The sequence below is a fragment of the Perca fluviatilis genome, chromosome 15 (assembly GCF_010015445.1).
Source record: "Perca fluviatilis chromosome 15, GENO_Pfluv_1.0, whole genome shotgun sequence".
Classification (NCBI taxonomy): Eukaryota; Metazoa; Chordata; class Actinopteri; order Perciformes; family Percidae; genus Perca; species Perca fluviatilis.
Genome location: NC_053126.1, coordinates 20,091,235 through 20,100,302, shown reverse-complemented (window position 1 = coordinate 20,100,302; position 9,068 = coordinate 20,091,235).

Here is a 9,068-nt window from a genome sequence, read left to right as displayed (position 1 = left end):
TGTAAGCATTCAGATTGTAAGATTTTCAGAGGTCCAAAGAGGTAAACGTAGGACTATAACAAACAATTATTTCCATCTTTTAATTTGGTTGAGAAAACATGCATCATCCAGAACATGCTGGTACGACAGATACAAGTTTGTCTTTTGTTTCTAGTTCAGGAAGAGACTCTTTCAGATCTAGATGTGTGCACAGACTGAAAGATTGATTTTGACATCAAACATTTGCAAGCCATCCTTGACGTCTGAAAATATGCAAAACCCAGATGGTACGGTACATGATTTTTGCATATTATCGTCACTCGTCATAAAATCATGTCCTAAATGACGGTGTACTATCGCAAACAAGTCAAACATTCAACATGGGAGGCCCAGCTGCTCACTGGTGTCATCAGATCTGCACACAGTCAAGGAACAAATATACAAACACTCCCTTTTGATTTGGTGAGGGGACATGTGTCAGTACACCTGGCAAAGTTTGACATTAGAATAAAATAAGCTTGTATGTATAGGTAGGAGTTTGGAGGGGCATTAGGAGTCACTGACTGGGTGGAGGCATGGAGCTCTAGCTTTGGGACAATGGTGGAAAGTAGGATTGTGAGTTTGTGTGAACACATGAGAAAAAGAGCGAGAGACAGAGGAAAGAAGATTGGTGGACCAATGAAATTGATATGACAATAGTGAAAAAGGTTATTGAGGGGATATCAAAGCCATTAACATACGTATGTAAGTTATCATTTCAAACATGTTTATTTCCAAATAAAATGAAAATAGCTAAAGTATGTATAAACATAGGAGCAAACTCCACTTCACATAATACAGACCTGTCTCTATACTTCCACAATTCTCCAAAATTCTAGAAAAACTCTTCAACAACAGATTACACACATTTTTTAAAGGGTGATAGAATGATTATATAGGGTATTTCACATGGTTCCGTATGGTATCCTAATGGGGTATGTAACTGGTTGGGCTGAAAATGGCCTGGTTGATATTTTATTGGCCCTTATTCATCCCTGTGTTTTGGCCCTATTTGTAACAAGAGCTTTTCTTCCAAATATGGTATGCTCATGAATATTTAGATGAGCTGCACGCTGATTGGTTGAGCGAATCGCCATACACACACATAAGAAATGCGCGCCGATTGGTTGAGCGAATCGCCATACACACACATTACAGACGTGCGCTGATTGGTTGATAACTATAATATATTTACAGTATTTTTATGAACTGAGGGGTCTTGTTAGGAGGAGCAGCTAGCTAGCTATATGTCCCATTCAATACAATGGGGAAATATCACAGCTAGCTAGCTAGCTACACTTTCGGCATAACTATAGTATATTTACAGTTTGAATTTCGTCACGCCACTTATATAACATCTACCCCAAGGTCTTACAAAGCTAACCGTTGTGTCCGATTTGAATTTAAGTTATTTTTATGAACTGAGGGGTCTTGTTAGGAGGAGCAGCTAGCTAGCTATGTGTCCCATTGAATACAATGGGAAATGATTGCGGCTAGCTAGCTACACTTTCGGCATAACTATAGTATATTTACAGTTTGAATTTCGTCACGGCATGTATATTACAGGTTCCCCAAGGTCCTACAAAGCTTAGCTAACACTTGTTGTCTCGTTAGGAGGAGGCTAGCTAGCTCTCATTGATGGACTCCAGCTCACTGCGGTTCTATCTATGAGACTCGAGGACAAGAGGTGTTTATTTCCCCGATTGTTTGTTTAAATAACTCAACACACATATCCATTATAAGATTAACTGGAACCTGCGGTAAGAGATTGCAGCCGCTCTCAGTCACTCACCGGCCGGCCATTTAGCATGAAGAGGGGAGGGAGAACAGAACAGCGAGCTGCAGGCCCTGGAGCTCTGTCAGGGTAGCGGCGTTTGGTAGTCCAGTCACCCAGAAAAGGGTGAGTTTGCGCGGGTATTGAGCACCGGGCTGCCGGCCGTGACAGAGCTCAATCAAGCTCACAGCAGGCCGGGGTCTGTGACGGAGGACAGGCAGGGCGGCGATGTAGCAACCCAGGCAGCACCGGCCGCTGAACTCCAACACACAGTCGGACAAAATTTGCAATTAGCCATCAATTTTCGGAAAACGGCCCATATTTGAGCTTTACATGGTTGATTTCTCGCATGAAAAAGTTTCAGAAGTGAATTTTGTAATGGAATAGCAGAGATCTGCGTGACTTAGATTCAGAAGACTACCTGATCTCAGGTCAGTTGTGTAGCCTATGTAAATGTTGGGTCGTGACCGTTCTCTTAATACATCCATGGGCGTGACAAAGGTACAGGTCTTGGGATGCTTACGTAAGCTTCCAGCTTTGTTGAGATTCGCCCGTTTTCAGCGGCAGTTTCAAAATATGAGATTTTCATAGTAAAGGGGTGTCAATGGGAGTTTGAGCTTCTATGTATGTCCTATTTACCCACTGAACTGTCGTTATTCAACTATGACAAGGTAAAATCAGTTTTGCATTCAATCTAGGGTGACCAGACTTCCCAAAAAATTCAGGACAGTCCCGAAATCCAAGCAGTTGTCCCGAATCCCGAATCCTGGCCTAATTGTCCCGAAAATTAGAGAAAAGTCTCAAGAGCAGACTCTCTAGTATAGTTATAGTCCGATTGAACATTAAAAACTGTCCATGGTGGTTTTTAATTGAGTCGTCCTGCAGCTGCAGCTCCCGTCACCACTTGAGTTCATGATTTTAATGATTTTTTATTTGTATTTTCGGGTTTACAAGACAAGACAGTTGAGTTTCTGAATAAAAATAATAAATAATTTTGGTGCGGCGTTTTGAAATTCATTTTAAGTGCAGGCAGTCACGAGAAGGAGTGATTGGATTGGATGTTGCTGATGTAAGAGCAGACATGACAGTCAGTTGAATTCCTGAATAAAAATAATTAATAATTCCAATCAATCCCCCCCCCCCGGTCTCGTCCCGAATTTGACCCATTCTCATCAGCAAAAGTTATTCACAGAGAAACTCCATTCAAACTTTAAAACGTTCCACATCTTTCATACATTCAGTGTTGGTCAACTTTAAATCCCATTAGTACTTTTTAAAATATTCAGTCTTCTTTGAGGCTTAAAACAAATGCCTTTCTGCCATTTTTACATTGGTGTGTATGGGATAGAATGTTCAGACTCAGAGGGCAGGGCCCAACTGACAGAGTGGAAAGAAATCTTCAATTAGCAATCAGTCTGCAGGGTTAGGCTATGTGGGCCCCATCGTCAAGACTGAAGAGACTGAGTATCAATAGTGGCTAATTCTTATACTCTACAGTAATAGATGTTTATACTTTACTGTAATAGATTTTATTTTTATTTTCTTAATTTCTTATACTGTTATAGATTTCATTTTGGTTTACATGTGTTTTGTGTAATATTTACAGTATTTCAGTTTTTAGCCACAGTTTGAAAATAAGAATCAATGGAATCAATAAAATTTGCATCAAAGCATTTCTGATTCTGGATCCAATTCTTTGCAAGAAGGCAAATTTGACAACAAATGGCACTGGCATGAAAGCTACGTACAGAAATAGGCTACAAAAGAGATGGATAGATAGAGATACTTTATTTATCCCGAAGGAAATTAAGGTGTCCAATAGCTTATACACAACATACATCCACATAGGCACACAGACATATGACATATGACATCCAAGCACACATACTACATAAATACAAAGAAAGATATAAATAGTGTGCCCTTACAGTAAAGTTTGGTTGTAGCATGTTTAAAGGAGCAGTGTGGTGCAATGGCATCATAGTGCAAGATAGCGTCAGTGCAAATTATATATCTATTCAAATACAACAGGCATCACAATATATAAAAAATAGAATAATCATTACTTACAGTTTTTCTCATTTGCTAAAACACACTAAATGAAACTGGGATCTGCTTTATCTTCATCATCACATTATTAGCACAGCAGAAGTTTTCTCTTGCAAATGTTTTAACACTTTTTCATTTGTTTCACACATTTTTCACACCCTTTGTTAAAACAGTTACCACAGATCTCATTGAAAGACCCCAAACTCTATTGGATTCACTGTGTTGAACAAAAGGAAAACATCTATTCACAGCTGATAGAAAGTACTTGCATAATTATAAAACTCTATGCACCTGTGTGTCATTTGCACAACTCTTCAATCAGCAATCAGTCCTCATCCATCTATAAGAGATGCCACCTCTGTGTTGCTATTTGCAAGCATGGATCAAAGAGGCCATAGAGTAAGAGGCCATGGAAGAGGGGCCAGAGGAAGAGGAGCCCGTATGCGTGGTGGAGGAGCTGCAGCAGCAAGAGGACAATTACACAAACAATTATGTACCAATTATTGACCATGTCATCAATCATGGCTTGTCCTTTAGAGAGGCTGGACAAAGGGTCCAGCCCATTCTGACTCGGAGCACTGTGGCATCTATTGTCAGGCTTTTTCGGAATGAGAACAGGTAATTCACAGTGTTACTGTAATGTATACCACTGTGTATTTCAGCTTTACTGTATTGCCCTGTTAGCAGAACAAACTGTGTCTACAGTAATGCAGATGTTTTATCAATCCCATTTATGTGACCGTCATACAGTAATGTCAATTTTGACATGCTTTTTGCTTTTACTTTATAGGATCCACACATTACCACACACTGGTGGCAGAGGAAAGATATTTAGTATTGAACAGGAGTCTGCCATTGTAGATATGGTAGTGGCAAACAATGCAATCATTCATCCATCCATCCATCTTCTTCCACTTATTCGGTGTCGGGTCGCGGGGGGAGCAGCTCCAGCAGGGGACCCCAAACTTCCCTTTCCCGAGCCACATTAACCAGCTCTGACTGGGGGATCCCAAGGCGTTCCCAGGCCAGGTTGGAGATATAATCCCTCCACCTAGTCCTGGGTCTTCCCCGAGGCCTCCTCCCAGCTGGACGTGCCTGGAACACCTCCCTAGGGAGGCGCCCAGGGGGCATCCTTACCAGATGCCCGAACCACCTCAACTGGCTCCTTTCAACGCAAAGGAGCAGCGGCTCTACTCCGAGCTCCTCACGGATGACTGAGCTTCTCACCCCATCTCTAAGGGAGACGCCAGCCACCCTCCTGAGGAAACCCATTTTGGCCGCTTGTACCCTGGATCTCATTCTTTCGGTCATGACCCAGCCTTCATGACCATAGGTGAGGGTAGGAACGAAAACTGACCGGTAGATCAAGAGCTTTGCCTTCTGGCTCAGCTCTCTTTTCCGCTAACGGTGCGATAGATTGAATGTAATACCGCACCCGCTGCGCCGATTCTCCGACCAATCTCCCGCTCCATTGTCCCCTCACTCGCGAACAAAACCCCAAGGTACTTGAACTCCTTCACTTGGGGTAAGGACTCATTCCCTACCTGGAGAAGGCATTCCATCGGTTTCCTGCTGAGAACCATGGCCTCAGATTTAGAGGTGCTGATCCTCATCCCAGCCGCTTCACACTTTGCTGCGAACCGATCCAGTGAGTGCTGAAGGTCACAGGCCGATGATGCCATCAGGACCACGTCATCTGCAAAGAGCAGCGATGAGATCCCCAGCCCACCGAACTGCAACCCCTCCCCACCCCGACTATGCCTTGATATCCTGTCCATAAATATTACAAACAGGATTGGTGACAAAGCGCAGCCCTGGCAGAGGCCAACCCTCACCTGAAACGAGTCCGACTTACTGCCGAGAACCCGGACACAGCTCTCACTTTGGTCGTACAGAGATTGGATGGCCCTGAGAAGAGACCCCCTCACCCCATACTCCCGCAGCACCTCCCACAGTATCTCCCGGGGACCCGGTCATACGCCTTCTCCAGATCCACAAAACACATGTAGACTGGTTGGGCATACTCCCAGGCTCCCTCCAGGATCCTTGCGAGAGTAAAGAGCTGGTCCGTTGTTCCACGACCAGGATGGAATCTGCATTGTTCCTCTTCAACCCGAGGTTCGACTATCAGCCGAACCCTCCTTTCCAGCACCTTGGAGTAAACTTTACCAGGGAGGCTGAGAAGTGTGATACCCCTGTAATTGGCACACACCCTCTGGTCCCCCTTTTTAAAAAGGGGAACCACCACCCCAGTCTGCCACTCCTTTGGCACTGTTCCAGACTTCCACGCAATGTTGAAGAGACGTGTCAACCAGGACAGCCCCTCCACACCCAGAGCCTTGAGCATTTCTGGACGGATCTCAACAATCCCCGGGGCTTTGCCACTGTGGAGTTGTTTGACTACATCAGTGACTTCCGCCTTGGAAATCGACGACAATCCCCCGTCATCCTCCAGCTCTGCCTCTAACATAGAGGGCGTATTAGTTGGATTCAGGAGTTCCTCAAAGTGCTCCTTCCACTGCCCTATTACCTCCTCAGTTGAGGTCAACAGTGTCCCCTTCTTACTGTACACAGCTTGGATGGTTCCCCGCTTCCCCCTCCTGAGGTGGCGAACAGTTTTCCAGAAGCACTTTGGTGCCGACCGAAAGTCCTTCTCCATGTCTTCTCCAAACTTCTCCCACACCCGCTGCTTTGCCTCTTTCACGGCAGTTGCGGTACCTTGCAACTGCCTCCGGAGTCCTCTGGGATAACATATCCCGGAAAGACTCCTTCTTCAGTCGGACGGCTTCCCTGACCACCGGTGTCCACCATGGTGTTTGTGGGTTACCGCCCCTTGAGGCACCTAAGACCCTAAGACCACAGCTCCTCGCCGCAGCTTCAGCAATGGAAACTTTGAACATTGTCCACTCGGGTTCAATGCCCCCAGCCTCCACAGGGATGCACGAAAAGCTCCGCCGGAGGTGTGAGTTGAAAGTCTGTCGGACAGGGCAATGCAATCAGACTGCGTGAAATCCAGGCAGCAGTAATTGCAGATCAGGGAGCATTTAGAAATATAAACAGTGTGAGTTTGGCAACTATAGATCGAGTCCTTAAACGACACCATGTCAGAATGAAGCAGCTGTACCGAGTTCCATTTCAAACAAACTCTGACATCGTAAAGGAGGCACGATTCCAGTATGTGCAGGCACAGATTTTGTTATTGTAATACCTTGTTTACCATAGTTACATGCGACTGGAATACTGTAATTTGCTTTATGAATTTGCTCTTTTTCTTAGAGAATAATGGAGCTTGAAGCTGAAGGGGCACATCACAAATTCATTTTTGTGGATGAACAGTAACAGTAACATTCAACCTCTTTAAAGTGAGGAGACGCGGGAGGAACATCATTGGGCAGAGGGCCACTGTCACAGTGCCAGGTCAGAGGGGTGCCAATATCACCATGTGTGCTGCCATCTCCAATGATGGGGTCCTTTGCCACATACTAACCATTGGCCCATACAATACAGAACGCCTCATCACATTTCCTGATTCATTGAAAGAAATACTGATTCCACCCGAAGAGAGAGGGCTGTTGAGGCCAGGCATGACTCTGTATGTCATAATTTGGGACAATGTGGCTTTCCATCACTCTCGCCTTGTGAACGAATGGTTTGCAGCACAGCCTCATATTATGATGCAATTCCTTCCTGCATACTCCCCTTTTCTGAACCCAATCGAGGAGTTCTTCTCTGCTTGGAGGTGGAAGGTGTATGATCACCGGCCATATGAGCAGATGCCCCTCCTGGAGGCAATGAATGCCGGTTGCCTGGCAATAGGTGCAGAGGACTGCCAGGGATGGATGCGCCATGCAAGGAGGTATTTCCCTCGGTGCATTGCAAGGGAAAACATTCAATGCGATGTTGATGAGAACCTGTGGCATAATCGTCAAGAACGAATGGACTAAATGTGAAAGATAAAATATATCTTTTTTTTTAAAAGGTATTTCCACCCATAAGTTTCCTTTGGTAGCTTTTTTCTTTTTTTTTTCAGTATCCATTTGAGTTTGTAAAGTGTCATATTTCATATTGATGGCTGTATTTTGTTCATTGTGTAATGATTGATTGAAAGAATAAATTAATTTGACCACAAGTTATGGTGTTCGATGGAAATATTTGCTTATGTTGCATGCTTTTAATGTTTTGTGAGTGTTAGAGCATTTTGCTAACAAAATTAGTCATTTTGGCCATTGAGCTTAAGTTTTATCCTGTGTGTTAACTGTTTTGAAAATGTGATGTCAGAGTGGGCAAATGTGTTTAAGCAATTGAGAAAAACTGTAATGGTTGATTGGAAGAGATCATACACTTGTTTGCAAGTTGTGTTGTTTGATGGCAAAATTTGCTTTTGTTGCATATTTTAAATGTTTTGGCACAGTTAGAGCCTTTTGTAAACAAAATGTGTCATTTCGACCATGAGTACCACTGTTTCGGCCTGTGTGTTAACTGTTTTGAAAAATGTGGAGTTTGAGTTGACTGCAAAGTAATCAAGGAAAACTGATATCAAGCAGGTTTCTACCAAATCACATTTTATGTATCGTCAAGTTTTCAGACAATTTCAGATTTTCCAATGTGTGTGTATGTGTTCGGAATGTTGAGAGTTAGAGTGGAGGTCAGAGTGGAGAGCTGCAGTACGATTCTCCAATTTTTTCCAAAAAAATTGCTCTCTCCCCTACAGTTTTCACTCTTCATACATCATGGTTGGTCAAAATGTAGGAAATCTTGTGCCGGTCGCAGACATGTAACTATGGAATCCACCGGACATAAACTTTTGGCTCTCTTCATACCAACTGCCGATAGAAACAATGAAAAAAAAAATGGAGCTGCAGTACGATTCTCTCAATTTTTTTCTGAACAAATTGCTCTCTCCCCTACAGTTTTCACTCTTCATACATCATGGTTGGTCAAAATGTAGGAAATCTTGTGCCGGTCGCAGACATGTAACTATGGAATCCACCGGACTTAAACTTTTGGCTCTGTTGATACCAACTGCTGATAAAAACAATGAAAAGAAATATCTGGATTCTTCACTGCGGAAATCACCATAGCAACAAGTTCTGACACACACACCTCCATAGATATAGAACACACGTCCTGTCATGGAGACTCTTTGCTGTAGGCCGTGTTGTCCTCTCTTTACAGGACATGTCAAACAGCAGAGTAAAGGTAGCTCAGATCAGCTGTTACTAATGAT